The sequence below is a fragment of the Colobus angolensis genome, unplaced genomic scaffold (assembly GCF_000951035.1).
Source record: "Colobus angolensis palliatus isolate OR3802 unplaced genomic scaffold, Cang.pa_1.0 Scaffold16, whole genome shotgun sequence".
Classification (NCBI taxonomy): domain Eukaryota; kingdom Metazoa; phylum Chordata; class Mammalia; order Primates; family Cercopithecidae; genus Colobus; species Colobus angolensis.
In genome coordinates, this window is record NW_012114710.1 from 2,912,118 (window position 1) to 2,927,717 (window position 15,600).

The following is a 15,600-nucleotide window of genomic DNA, read 5'->3' on the forward strand; positions in this document are numbered from 1 at the left end:
ATCATGGGACTTCAGACATTCCCTAAAGTGACACAGTTGTGTTTTTTTTTTTTTGAGACAGTCTTGCTCTGTCCCCCAGGCTGGAGTGCAGTGGCCAGATCTCAGCTCACTGCAAGCTCCGCCTCCCGGATTCACGCCATTCTCCTGCCTCAGCCTCCCGAGTAGCTGGGACTACAGGCGCCCGCCACCTCGCCCGGCTAGTTTTTTGTATTTTTAGTAGAGACGGGGTTTCACCGTGTTAGCCAGGATGGTCTCGATCTCCTGACCTCATGATCCGCCCGTCTCAGCCTCCCAAAGTGCTGGGATTACAGGCTTGAGCCACTGTGCCCGGCCTCACAGTTGTTTTTTTTGAGATGGAGTATTGCTCTGTCACCCAGGCTGAAGTGCAGTGGCGTGATCTTGGCTCACTGCAACCTCCGCCTTCTGGGTTCAAGTGATTCTCCTGCCATAGCCTCCCAAGTAGCTGGGACTACAGCGTGCACCACCATGCCAGGCTAATTTTTGTATTTTTAGCAGAGCCAGCGTTTCACCATATTGGCCAGACTGGTCTCAAACTCTTGACCTCAGGTGATCTGCCTGCCTTGGCCTCCCAAAGTGCTGGGATTACAGCCATAAGCCATCACGCCTGGCCTTAAAGTGATGTAGTTTTAAAGGGGGTCTCTGCTCTGATTTTGTTGCCCTTTCTCCAAGTTGAGCACAAAGGTTCCCATCTCAATGTGCTTTGCATCTTAGAATTGCTCAAGGCAATAGCATGGGGAGATGGATGATACAAGTGAAGATTCAGGTTTCATAGATGTGGGGTGAATTTTGGCTGTGGAATTTAGCATCGTGGCTTTTGGGGTTAAAGGTTTCTAGCTATCAGTTTTCTCATCTGCAAAATGGGATTGCTAATAATACCCACTTTGTAAGTCTGTTGTGAGATTAACATCTTTTAACCCGCCATAAAGAACTCAAGAGATGTTCCTTTCCATGGTTGCACATTTTCCATTCTGTATCATTTAGAGTTAGTTTTACACGTCTGTTTCCCCTAATTTGAATGGAAACTCCTTCAAATCAGGGACCACCACTCTGTTCCTCCTTTCTCTTCTACTCATCAGTGCAGTACACCGCATATACTGGGATTTTAAGAACTTTCTTCTTGAACTTCATAGATCCTTCTAACGCCTTTGTGAGGTCAACAGGCCATCTCACAGCAAACTAATTCAGGTGGATAAGTGACTGGTCCAAGTTTGTTCAGATGCTAAGTGTCTGAGCTAGGACTGAGGTCCACCTGTGACTCCTGGTCATTTGTATATTCTTATCTCCAAAACTTTCCTATAAACACAGCCTGTTTCATCCCCATGTATCATCGTATACACAGAATACACACATACACACACACACACACACACACACACACGCAATGCGTATATATTCCTTACACTACTTTTCTCTTCTCTCAATCTCAAGTTTCCTCATCACTTCTTTCAGACCTTCCCAACCAAACGGCCAACAGATGCCAAGGCTCCCAGGTTTAACGGTGTGTTCAAGGTTGTCATGACCACATTCCTTTGGCTTGAAGCAGGGCAGGATATTGCCGACTGCAATCCAATCTGAGAGGATTTTTGGTTAAGAGCTTTAGCTCCGGGGTTAGAGAAACCTGGGTTTCAATCTGGTTTCATCACTTACTGGATGTATGGTCAAGAGTCAAGTTCTTTACTATCTCACAGCCTCAGTTTTCCCATCTGTAACATGGGAAGAATGCCCACCTCATAGGGTTGTGGTAAGGATTATGTGAGACCTGCAAAAGTTAAGTCATCATCTCAGGGACAGCTCCGACTCTGCCTGCTTTAGTGCAGCGTCCACACCTTCACATACTCGTGTAGTCTTCAAATATTATTGGACACCCAGTTGCTAATAACTGCTAGAAATATAATGATGGCTAAGATGTTATCCTTGTCCTGAGAGATCTCAAGAGTAATAAATTTGTCTTGAAAACCCAAAGGAGGTAGCACTGGTGATAGGAAGAAAATAAAGAAACTGTGAGAGAATTATACCAGGAAGGGACTTGATTTTTATCCATTAGATAAAATTCAAATGATGAAAAAAATTAAGATGATTGAGTTAGATGTGGAAAAGAAAATTAGGCCATTAAAAAAATTCCAGTTGGAGAAAGTGGGAGCATTGGGGAAAGGTGAGTTTTTTAAGCATCCTACATTTTTGCTTACAAGTACATGAACTATTCAATGCAGAGAAAGATGCAGATGATTCTAAATTCACTTGGGCAAATTTGTGGAGCTCTGGCTTCTGAAAAGTACTGTGGAGAACACATGGTGGGAGGAGGCAGTTTTGCCTTTAAGGTGCTTGTAATGTAGTTAACAGTGGCAGGAAGCAGATGTTGTCAGGAATGGAGACAACTGCACAGAAACCTACAACATGAGGTTGAAGATAATATGGGCCATCAGAGACATGTGCAGTAAGGCAGTTTAGCTCGGGTGGGAGAAAAATCCTTTGCTTGACTGTTGTAGTAATGAATGCCTTCTTATTTATTTATTTATTTATTTATTTATTTATTTATTTATTTATTTATTTATTTATTTATTTTTGAGACGGAATTGTGCTCTGTTGCCCAGACTGGAGTGCAGTGTCACAATCTCAGCTCACTGCAACCTCCACCTTCTGGGTTCAAGCAATTCTCCTGCCTCAGCCTCTGAGTAGTTGGGATTACAGGTGGGTGCCACCATGCCCGGCTAATTTTTGTGTTTTTTGGTAGAGACGGGGTTTCACTGTGTTGGCCAGGCTGGTCTGGAACCCCTGGCCTCAAGTGATCTGCCCGCCTTGGCCTCCCAAAGTGCTGGAATTACAGGCGTGAGCCACTGCACCAGCCCATGGATGTCTTCTTAGAGGAAGTGATGTTGAGCTTCATCTTGAAGACTACACAAGATTTCCACAAGTAGGATTGGTTGAAAGGAAGATAAAGGGAAAAACTGGCCTATGTAAAGAAAACAGCATGAGCAATGACAGAGAGGCAGGAAAGGGAAAAATCTATATAGAAAAATGAGAGAATTCCAATTTGGCCAGGAGCTTTCTGGGAGGCATTAAGGTATTAATGTATGATGCTTGATAGCCTGAGAGATTCAGTTTCAAATTCTTACTTGTTGGGTGTAGTGGGTTAAACAGTCTTCCTCCAAAATTTGTGTCCACTTGAACCTCAGAATGTGACTTTATTGGGAAATAGAGTCTATGTAGATGTACTAGTTAAGGATCTCAGGACGAAATCATCCTGGATTAAGAGTGAACCCTAATTCCAATATGTGGTGCCTTTATAAGAGAAAGAAGAGAGATTTGGACACAGAGGGGACAGAGAGGGAAGAAGGTCGTGCAGAGATTGGGGTTGCAATGCCAAGGAATGTTTACAAGCACCAGAGCTGAAGAGATAAGGAAGGCTCTTCCTCTAACTCCTTCAGAGGACATGTGGCCCTGCCAATATCATGATTTTTGGATTTCTATACTCCAGAACTGGAAGAGGATACATTTCTGTTATTTTAAGTCATCAAGTTTATGGTAATATCAGCAGCCCCAGGAAACTAAATACATTGGGTTACTTAGGGCTAGTTAATCTTAATATACCTCAATTTCTTCATCTGAAAAACAGAGATAATAACATATACCTTATAGGAATATCATTAGGATGAAATGTAACGCACTTAACTTACCAACTTATTGTTTGCCCAGGAGGTGAAGAGAGAGTGAACTGGAAAGGTAAGTTGGGAAGCAATTGTAGAATACATTGAGCTCCAAACTGGGAAATGTGGACTTGGCTCGGAAGGTAATGTAGGTACTAGAATATTTCTAAATAGGGGTGTGACAGATCAGAGTGGTGCTGCTTCAGGATGTCGCCCAGAAGAGCTGAGCCTGGCAGGAACTGAATCATGAGACCCACCCAAGGAGACCAATGAGGAAGCCACTGCAACGCTGGGAGGAGAGTCGTGAGTAAGGCATTTCAGGCAGAAGGAAGGAAGTCCTTCATCAGGGGCATTTGCTGTGCTTATTGGACTTAGAGAGCACATGTGTCCGGCAGTATTCAAGGTTTTCTGTGAGAAGTACACATAAAGTGTTGAGGCCTGATGCCCACAACAGCCAGACAGACAGCAGCACAAAATGACAGCAGTAGAGAAAGGGAGCCATTCTGGCCAGACACAAGCCCTGGCCAAGGCCCTGGTGACAAGATTGTGCTGGAGTAAGATATGGAGTCCAGTCATGTGACTTGATGGGAGACAGCCACAAAACAACAACAGACTCTACCTAAACCATTGGTAATTCATCCAGTCCAACCCCAGGGAAATGAGGAAGTAAATATTATCCACCTGTTTTTCTTGTCATGCAGCTAGGGGAAAAATTAATCTATGCAAACCAAGGACATGAGATTTTTAGCAAAGGAACATACAGGTGATCCTGTGTCTGCATGCATGTATGCCGGTGTGTGTGTGTGTGCGCACGCACGTGCGTGTGTTGGGGAATAGGGTAGAGGTGGGAGAGAAGGGACTCACAGCTGAAGGAAGAGTACAGTACTACAATTAGTGAAACATATCAATGAGACTCTTGTCTTGCTCCACTTTTCAATACATATATTCCAAAAATGGGGATGCTGTCAGTCTTATTTATTTATTCCAGCATCTACCGAGGAAGGTGAGTATCCTAGAGCATGCCCTTTCTGGTACTCAGGATAAGTAATTGTTATTTTAGTTTTGCTGGGATCGTGCTCAAATAAATCAAAACAAAAATGTTCTTGTATCTTCTGTTGTATTAATGTTTTAAACCACTTCATTGTAAGTAGAGAAGCTATCCCCTTACTGTCAGGCTTCTGAAAAAGTCAAAATACAGGAGAATTGAGAAGTACTCTTGCTAGCATCACTCAACGGCCCCAAGGCAGTTGCTTGACTTGGAGAAAGTACCTCGTGGATAATTTGAGATAGCTTTGGAGGACACTTTCTTGAAAGGTATTGCAATTTTATTTGCATATATGTACATACCTATTGTGCATATATGTGTGTGTATGCACTCAGATATATGTATACACACATTACATACACTTCTTTTTTTTTTTTTTTTTTTGAGACACAGTCTTGCTCTGTCGCCCAGGCTGGAGTGCAGTGGCACAATCTTGGCTTACTGCAAGCTGCTCCTCCTGGCTCACGCCATTCTCCTGCCTCAGACTCCTGAGTAACTGGGACTACAGGCGCCTGCCACCATGTCCCGCTAATTTTTTTTTTTTGTATTTTTAGTACAGACGGGGTTTCACCGTGTTAGCCAGGATGGTCTCGATGTCCTGACCTTGTGATCCGCCTGTCTCAGCCTCCCAAAGTGCTAGGATTATAGGCATGAGCCACCGTGCCCGGCCAACATACACATTTAAACTAGTCTTGATTAAAGGTAGGGAATAATTGCAGGGCAGATGGCAGATATTTTATTGATTGATTAATTTTTATTTGTATAAGTTTATGAAGTACATGTGTAATTTTGTGACATGGATATATTGCAGAGTGCTATGAAGTCAGGGTTTTTAGGGTATCCCTCACCCAAATAAAGTACATTGTACCCACTAAGTAATTTCTCATTCCTCACCTTCCTCCCACTTCCTCATCCTTCCAAGTCTCCATGGTCTATAATTCCACACTCTACGTCCATGTGTACACATTATTTAGCTCCCATTTATAAGTGAGACCATGCAGTATTTGTCTCTCTGTTTCTGAGTTGTTTCACTTCAAATAATCACTGCTAGTTCTACCCATCTTGCTGCTAAATACATGATTGTGTTCTTTTTGTTGGCTGAATAGTATTCCATTGTGCAATATACCACATTTTCTTCATCCCATCCAGATGGCAGATATTCTAAAATAAGTATCTAATGGGGGAATTCCTACTTCTCAGGCATACCCACAGACACAGAGGAAGGGCAAATGCATGACATCAGGAAACGGGCAAGGAACAGTGTTGGAGGTGTGCAGCCCAAACAGTCAGGATTTATTTGACTAAAAAACACATATATTTGAAAGTAGTGACCTCTCTCTTTGCAAACATCAGGCCAGACAAGACAATGAGGTAGACGTGGAAATCTTACTTAAAAATCCAAAGGAAATGGCCCTGTGACTCATCTATTTGCTAATAAGATGGAGCTGGTGGCCTGCCATAATGTGTTTCAAAACTTGGAAACAGCAGTGTGAGGAGCTTGGATTATTTGAGGAGTGATTGGGCAAAAGTGCCTCTGAGCTGGGTAGGGGAAAAATAGGTAGAGCCAGGGCCTCCAGATGTCTTTTGGACAAGGACTGCCACGCCATAGGGCAGTAGCCCAGGGAGGCAGGCAGGCAGGCAGCTTTGACTGTGACCCCCCCCACGCTCAGCTCCACGCAGCACGGTGCGAAGGGCACGGTTTACTCATCATGTGTGGATGATCTGAGTCACAGCCAAGGTGGTGATGTTGATGAGGCTGGAAGGAGCTGACATTTATTTAGCTCTCATTGTCACGCGGAAGCACATGCAGACCTACTGACCCCCAAAGATGACTCAAGCTTATTAGAGCTTGAGAGGACCTTAGATGTCAGATCCCCCAAATCCTTTTCATACAGAGAGAAAATGATGCCCTGACAAGCGTGATGTGCTCTAGGTGACTCAGTAGCCCAGCTGGCCTGAACCCTGGGCCTCCAGATCCCAGCTCAAGGGCTTTCCCACAAGCGTGTAGTGCGGCCACTTGGCTCCACATCAGGATCAGGCAAGTGACCCCTTCCCAGCTCTGCAGAGACAGGCTCTTTGGTCCCCTTGCTTGGCCCTTCCTTCTTGTCCTTATGTCACACGCCAGACGTGGCTTTTCTTAGGACACCAACCAAAATTTACTTGTCCCAGTTTCAGACTTCTGCCAGGTGAAAGAATTGTGTAAGAGATGTCAATGAGCGCTAAAATTCTACGTCCAGAGAACACTGGGCTTGGGTGAAAGCCTTAGATGAGTGAACTTTAACATCCTCCTATATAAAGTAAGAATAATGATACCTGCCTTGGAGGGTTTTTAAGACTGAGATAAGTACAAATGATTCATAATCTCTAAAGAGCATTCGAATCTCTGCAGGGTTATTAAAGTGCTATGCACATGTGAGGTGGCATACGGATTTGTTTGCACTTCAATTCATTCACCATTGTTTGAAGGAGAATGACAGGCATTGCATGTATTTGGCTGGCACAGGAAAGAGATCTTTGGGAGTAGTGGGTCTCTGAATGCCCACCCCCATATTGGGCCCTGTCTCCAGCATGCAGACCGACTCTCACCTAGTTTGCTGACCTATTGGACTGGGCTTGACTGTTGTCCCTGGGAACACATAAAGCCAGTTTAGAAACATTAGCAGTTGGGAAAATGCCACCTCTATCTCTTCTGGCGGCAAGAGAAGGAAACTCTTCATTTGATTTCCTTTACTATGTCTTTGAGACTCTCTGCAGCCTGGGCAATGAGAAATGCTATTTTACACGCTGGAGAGGAAGATGCTTGACTCACAAAAAACTCTGGTTGAAGGTGACATGGTCCATTTCCCAGCTTAAAAGCAGAACATCACCAACAGATAAATGGGCCTCCAGGGTTTCACAGGTGCTCCCAGTTAAAATTCTGAGTACAGGAAAAAAAAGACAGAAGTGGACAAGAAGAACCCACCTGCTTTGTTACTAAGAAGGAAGAAGCAGACTGTAGAGGTGTGTGGAGGGTGGCTGAAAAGATGGGGTAAAGTGGCAATGAACAGGGTGGGTTCTGGAATCCAGTTGCCAGGGTTTGAATCCTGGCTCCACTGGTTCCCATCTGGGTAACCTGGGCAAGTAACTTCATCTTTCTAAAGCTCAGCTTTTTCATCTGAATGGAGAATTTGAGTAAATGAATTAAAAAGTAATTCACTTCTTAGGTTTTTTTTTCATGGGAATAAATGGAAAATGCCTACTAAGTGCTTGGTGCTTTCCCTGGCACATAATGAAAACTCAAAAACTTTTAGCTATATTGTATTATTTTCTTTATTCAGATGAAAACCAAGAGCCTTCAGAGATTCGTCCTGGGAGGAATTCTGGAAGCAGGGACCAGCTGTCTAACCAGAGACTCTCCTACTCTATTATCCCAAATTTTCATCCTCCCATTGGGCAGCCTTAGTACTGTTCTCATGGGTAAGCCAGCTGTAATGCCCTGGTCAAAGGATGAACCAAACTCCCTGGCCAAAGGAGTTCCCCTTAGCAGCTGAGAACAGGCTAAAATTTTCAAAAAGGCTTTATTCAGTTCTGAGGTTGCTAAGCAACCTGTATTCGACATGTAAACAAAACAATCTACAGTATCAGAGGTACTTAACCCCCTACCTCTTGGGGCATATGTTGAGAGGCATGTTATCTCAGGCCTTCTGCCTGGATTTGTTTGCAAGCTTCCAATCCTGCCTCCAATAGGGTATTCCCCTTAAGAACCCCCACTCAGAAGCTACCTCATAGATATCATAATGTCAAAATGCAGAGAAGAAGATGCCTTCCCTGCCCTCTGCAATTCTAGTGCTCTTCCCCAAATGCTAATTTACCAAGTGAGATACAAGCATCTTCCTTCCCTAATGACTGGTCCAATGTGTTTCTCCTCCACCTGTGGTGAGTGCCTCACCCTGCGCCACCATAGGGTTTCTATCCTTGAAGGTCCCGTCATAATGCCACAGGCCAGCCTTTCCCAAGTGTGTTCTCTGGGACCCTTGCTCTCTGTTGTATTATATTAATGTGAATTCTGATGAAAACGGGGATTTTCATGGTCAAATAATTCAGGGAAAGTTAAGTTAAAGAAAGCAAAATGGTTTTCTTATTTTTATTGTGGTAAAATACACGTAACATAAAATTTACCATTTTAATCATTAAAAAAATTTTTTTTAGAGACAGGTTTTCATCTGTCACCCAGGCTGGAGTGCAGTGGCATAGTCATAAGCTCACTGTAGCTTTGAACTCATGGATCCCACCTCAGGCTTCTCTGTAGCTGGGACTTTAGGTGCACACTGCCATGCCTGGCTAATTTTAAAATTTTTTTTGTAGAGATGGGGTCTCACTATGTTGCACAGGCTGGTCTCCAACTCTCGACCTTAAATGATCCTCTGCCTTGGCCTCCCAAAGCGTGGGGATTACTGGCATGAGCCACTGTGCCCAGCCCATCTTAACAATTTTTAAGTGTACAGTTTTGTGAATTAAAGTATATTCACATTGTTATGTAATCATCACCACCTTCCATACCCAGAAATTTTTCATCATCTCAAACTGAAACTCTACACCCATTATAAAATAACACTCCATTTTGCCCTCTCCCCAGCCCCTGGCAACCATTATTCTACTTTCTGTTTGTAAGAATCTGACTACTCCACGTACCTATACAATATTTGTCTTTTTGTGACTGGCTTCTTTCACTTAGCGTAATGTATTCAAGGTTCATCCAAGTTGGAGCATGTGTCAGAATGTCCCTTATTGTAAAAACTAAATATTATTCCAGCTGGGAGCAGTGGCACAAGCCTGTAGTTTCAGCTACTGGGGAGGCTGAGGTGGGAGGATTGCTTGAGCTCTGGAGTTAGGGACCAGCCTGAACAACATAGCGAGACTCCTTCTCAATCTTAAAAAAAAACTTATTCCATTGTATATGCCACATTTTGCTTATCCCGTTGGCGATAGATAATTGGATTGCTTCCATCTTTTGGCTACTGTGAGTAATGCTGCTATGAACATTGTATAAGTATCTGTTTGAGTTCCTGCTTTCAATTCTTTTGGGCCCAGAAGTGGAATTACTGGATCCTATGGTAATTCCATTTAAAATTTTTTTTTGGAACTGTCAATACTGTTTTCCACAGAGGCTGCAGCATTTTCTGCTCCTACCAGCAATGTAAGCACATTCCAATTCCTACACATCATTACCAACACTTTCTATTTTCTGTGTTTTTGTTTAAAAATGCATAATAATCATTCCCATTGGATGTGAAGTTGTATCTCATTGTAGTTTTGATTTGCGTTTCCCTAATGATTAGCGATGTTGAACACCTCTTCATGTGCGTACTGGCCATTTGCATCTCTTCTTTGGAGAAATGTCTATTCAAATCATTTGCTCATTTTTAAACTGGGTCATTTGTTTTTTGTTGCTATTGTTGAGTTGTAGGAGTTCATTATATGCTCTGAATATTAATTATTTATTAGACATGATTTGCAAATATTTTCTCCCATTCTGTGGATTTCTTTTTCAATTTGTTGATAGTGTCCTTTGAGCCACAAAAGTTTAATTTCAATGAAGTCCAACTGATCTATTTTTTCTTCTGTTGCTTGTGTCTTTGGTGTCATATTCAAGAAACCACTGCCAAAGACTTTCTTTGTGTTTTCTTCTGAGATGTTATGGTTTTAGCTCTTATGTTTAGGTCTTTGATCTATTTTGAGTTAATTCTTGCATATAGAATAAGGGTCCAATTTCATTATCTTTTGCTTGTGGGAAACTGGTTTCTTTCATCAACTAGAGTTCATTGTTGCAAGCAACAGCAATTGAGATAGACAAACTTAAGGAAAAAAGGAAAATTATTGGAATAATTTTGGATAGTTCACAGGAATTAAAGGAAAAGATGAATGATCAAATCACTGGATGTACAGGATCTGGGAAAGATTTAAGAGTCTTAGTAACAGGAAGTTATGGACAGCTTCTAAGAGTGCTATGATCGAGAGATTCAGTTCCAGTAATCTTTTTTGAGCATGAAATTCTGCACTGGTTACCACATTTGGCTAGGGGCCTGCAGGTGGGAGTGTGTGTGTGTGTGTGTGTGTGTGTGTGTGTGCTGAGGATGAGGCAGCATTGTCGCTGAATGGTCTCAACAAATAGGACCACATGAAATGCAGGGTCATGGTGGCTGGGAGGGAGGGAGTTGTTCCCCAAAGGAAAACCTGAATGCTGTTACCAAAGGAGGGAGAAAGGAGTGCTGGGCAGGCCAAGCAATAGACACCCACTACTTTTCTTCACTGAAAATGTTCTCAGAGCTATTGATACTGCTTTGTGAATTTCGGGCCGGGAGGAATAGTGTGTAGCATTTCTCATACCTATTTGTCTATAAAACTCTCAGCTGCATCTCACAGGATTCATGTTCCACAGAACATGTTTTGGGAAATGCTCCTCTATGCTAATAAAAAGAACAGTGTTCTTGTAGAGACTTAATGGGAGATTTTGATAGAGCAGGTCTTCAATGAACACTGTCCTAAACCTTGGGACAAAGGCTGATAAGGCTCCTGGAGGTAGAAAGAACTCTGTTTTTCAAAATGCAAGCCACATGCCATGGCTCATGCCTGTTTGGAGGAACGGAGGCAAGATGGCGCACTTCCGGGTTCTTCTTCACCACCAGCTCTTCCCGCGCGCGCGAAAATGCAGCTGGTGCCTGGGAAGGTGCAGATCAATTGGGCATGCGCCAGGTGACGTCAATCCAAAGAGACCAAGATTTACCTGGTCGCACCTGTGGAACGCCCCTCCCCTCCCGACACGCACGTGCCCCGCCTATTGCCCTCCCACTCCTAGAAAAGCCGCTCTCCGCCAGTGAGCCACGCGGCCTTCTCACAGCCCCACTCCTGTCGGGATGTCAGGACTGTGGGAACTCCGTCCGAGAGCCCCACCGGGGGACTCTGCCGGCCTCCTTTGCCAGAGGCCGACAGACTTCTCCCTACCCACCTTCTTTCCCGAAACCAAGGGAACAAAAATAAACTTGCAGTTTTGCTCCTACACTTGCCTACCCGCTGGTTCTTTTGCGCCCACTCGGCTGGTCTTAGAAAAACAAATCAATGCTTATAATCCCAACATTTGGGGAGGCTGATGCAGCAGGATTGCTTAAGCCCAGGAGTTCAAGACCAGTCTGAGCAACATAGTGAGACCTATCTCTACTAAAAATAAAAAGAATTAAAAAAAAAAAATAACCAACAAAACCCAAAATGCTATAGCTGGTCTTCCAAAAATGAATAATGAACTTGTTCTGAAGGAGCATACATACAACCAACACGGTTCAGTTTCCTCATCCTGATACACTAAATTCGCCATGACTACCCCCTTAGAGCTGTGCTTTGGAAGTCCCTGTAGATACCCAGGAGAGGGTCTGGCTATGTGGCCAGGCAGGTATTGGCATGACCCTGGCCAGGTGCCTGCTTTGCTAACTCTTGAGTATCTGACAGCTGCTGGCTTGGGGTGACTGGGGATGGAAAGATGTGGGGGCTGCGCCTTCCAAGGTTGGAAGACAGCTTCCTAATCCTCTGATCTCAAAGACTAACCTTGCTTTGCAGAAGGCCAGGTTTGGGGATTAATAATCTGAAAACTGAATGCAAAAAAAGCTGGGACTGATGCGATGGGTAGTGGGAGTGCTCCTGGTACCAAAGGAAGTATTTTCTAGAATGTGAACCAGGAAGCCAGAAACTGGGGATCTGGGGTGCAGCCTCAGCTCTTCCATAAATATTTTGATCTCCTCTATCCTTCAGAATTTGTTTTTCCTCTATAAAGTGAGAAGAGTTGGGCTAAATCAACTAATTCAAAAACGAATATTTACCAAGCTTTGATTAGCATGGGGCTCTGTGCTAGAGGGACGTGGCATTATTATCATTATTATGATTTTTTGAGACAGGGTCTTGCTCTGTTGCCCAGGCTGGAGTGCAGTGATGCAATCTTGGCTCATGACGACCTCTGCCTCTGGTGTTCGAGTGAGTCAGGGACGTGACATTAAATCAGGCATGCTACATGCCCTTGTGAAGATGTGTGCAGGGCCTCCTGCTGTTCTCACATTCTGAGTCTGTGAAACAACGCCTGACTATGGTAGCCCTTGGACACTGTGTGCTTCCACAGGCATTGTCACAACTGTGCTGAGAGACGCGTTGTTCTTCTCATTGGTTGGAGGTCAAGAGACTTGTCTAACGACACACGGCTATTAAGCAGCAGAACTGGACTTGAATTCAGATCTGCTTCTCAGTCCAGTGTGCTCTGCTCTGTAGCTGACTGTGACTCTTCTTGCTCCTCCCAGATGTCCCCACACAATGAAATAACAGCTATCATTTGCCAACCACTTACTTTGGGTCCTGACACAAATATCATTTCATGGAAATCTCACGGGACCTATGATTGTCATTTTACAGAGGAGGAAACAGGCTCAGAGAGACTGAGTACTTCGCCCAGAATCCCACAGCTTATCAGCAGCCTTTGATCCTGGGTCTGCCTGTCTCTGGAATCACCAGAGGGGATGGGGAGGACAATGGGCTCTGTCCCTGGCCAGAAAGCAGGAGCCTGTCCCTTTGGCAGATTCCTCCTGGAGGAAGGGGGCAACGCAGAGGAGCCCAGGGAGCTGCTGCAAAGAGACCTTGGATTCCCGGCCTGAAGGCCCAAGGCTGGGGCCTTGATGGGGAAACATCACAGACATTCAAGGCCCCACAGCCATCCCAGGTGCCACAGACTCAGAGGCCCCTAATAAGAGCCAGTGGAGAGGCAGGAGCACCTGGTCACTTTCCAAAAGGGATCTGGGAAAGGCACTGCTAAGGGTCGAGGCCCTCCCCTCCCCCACTGCCTGCCACCTGGGCTCCTGCTACCCTCAGGCCCGAAAGGCCTTTCTTCTTCCTGAAGCCAGCCTTGGTCCCCTCTATCTAGCGCTTGGGGGGTAGAGCGAGTACCACATTCACCTGGGCCACGCAGTGTCCTCACTTCAGGGCTGCTGTGTCACCTCCTGCCATTGTAGAAAGGCTGAAAAATCACGAGGTGCACCTCCAACCCACAGATGGGGAGTGGAGGCTTAAAGGGGATAGAAATAGCTCACCTCACCCTCCACTGACAGAAAAGGTTGGGCTGAAGCCCTGACCTCAGTTTCTAGAGACATGGGCAGAGCTGACCTGCCACATGGGTGGATTGAGCTCACACCTACTCTCTGTGGTCCCTTTATCTTGACACAACCCCGCGAGGCAAGCAGTACAATCTCCCTTCCACCAAGAGGCTGGGAGAGGTTCAATAACTTAGCCCACGACACTCCGAGAAAGCACAGGATTCTAACTCCAGCCCTTCTGAATTCCAAGCCAGGGCTCCCCAACTACAGCCCCTGGGCTCCTCTCTCTCCACTCCTGTGATTTTTCCAGACTTGGAGGGCTGGAAGTGGGGCTGGCAGTTCACTGGATGTGAGGGAACCCAGGCGGTCCCTTAAGGTAGGTGGGTGACTGTAAGTGGAATCCTCATTGCCTGCTGAAAGCTGGCCCCGCAGGCCCTGGTCTTTATCCTGCAGGCAGCCGTGCTAAGCTCGGCCTCAGCTATTAGCAACAGGAAGTGTGTGGGAAGCGCAGAAGCTCCAAGGGGACATTTTAAGGTAACCAGCAGCTCAGGCACAGGCCTAGGAGGAGTAAACAGAGCGCCCAGAGAGATGAAGCTGGAAGTGCCGAGTGAGGGGGGGTGACCCCAGTCCTGAGCCCCAGGAGAGTGGCTCTGACAACTGCGAGGTCACCCCCCCAATGACAGACACCCAGTGAATGAAGGTCACGGCCTCCACAGAGACGGTGCGAGATGGTGTGAGGCAGCATTTCTGAGTCACCGCGGGAGACGCCCACAGTCATGTCCCGGAACCCAGGGACTCGGCCCGCGCTGTCTCCACACCGCCCTCCCATAAAACACAGGATTCATTGTCATAAAAGCACCTCACCCACGGGAGGCTGCACACTGGCGTTGCCCTCAGCGCGAGGAGAAGGCGCTTCACTTTCCTCTAATTCTCATCTGACCTGCCCGAGCCCTCAGGGATGGGCTCCCCGACGCTGGGAGGGGAATTCTCTGCCGGGATGCAGGGAGAGGGAGGTGCAGCTCGGGATTCCTCTAGACTCTGAAGCGCCAGAGGGCGGATGGGGGAGCTGTGCGAAATACGCAAGACAAAACCCGAGCAGATGGGGAAGAAATGGGCTTAATTGTCCGCTTTCCCACCTCCGGGCGACCTGGGGAGGTATAATCAAGCCTATTCTCTTGGAAGTTGAAAGAGAAATCAAGCGGCAGTTGTTTTTGTTTTTCTCTTTTCTCCTCAAGAAACACAATTTTTTTTTTTTTTTTTTTGGACACAGTCTTGCTCTGTCGCCCAGGCTGGAGTGCAATGACGCGATCTCGGCTCACTATTACCTCCGCCTCCCGGGTTCAAGCAATTCTCCTGCCTCAGCCTCCCAAATAGCTGGGATAACAGACATGTGCCACCACACCTGGCCAATTTTTTTTTTTTTTCCAGTAGAGATGGGGTGTCACCATGTTGGTCAGGCTGGTCTCGAACTCCTGACCTCAGGTGATCCACCCGCCTCGGCCTCCCAAACTGCTGGGATTACAGGCGTGAGCCATCTCACCCGGCCAGTTTTTTAGGGGGGAAATTCTCAGGGTACACACATGACTGACTGTGTCCCCAGAGAGAGAGAGAGGGTGGGAACAGGAGCTGTGGGGCAGGCTCTTCTCAGTTCAGATGTTCCCTGTGACACCGAGCGTGTCTTGGTTTTCCCTATCGTACCACGTGAGGAGCAGCAAACACTCGTGTATGTGTGTACGTGTGTGTACGAGTGTATGCATGTGTGTGCACGTGAGTGTGTGTGCAAGTGTGT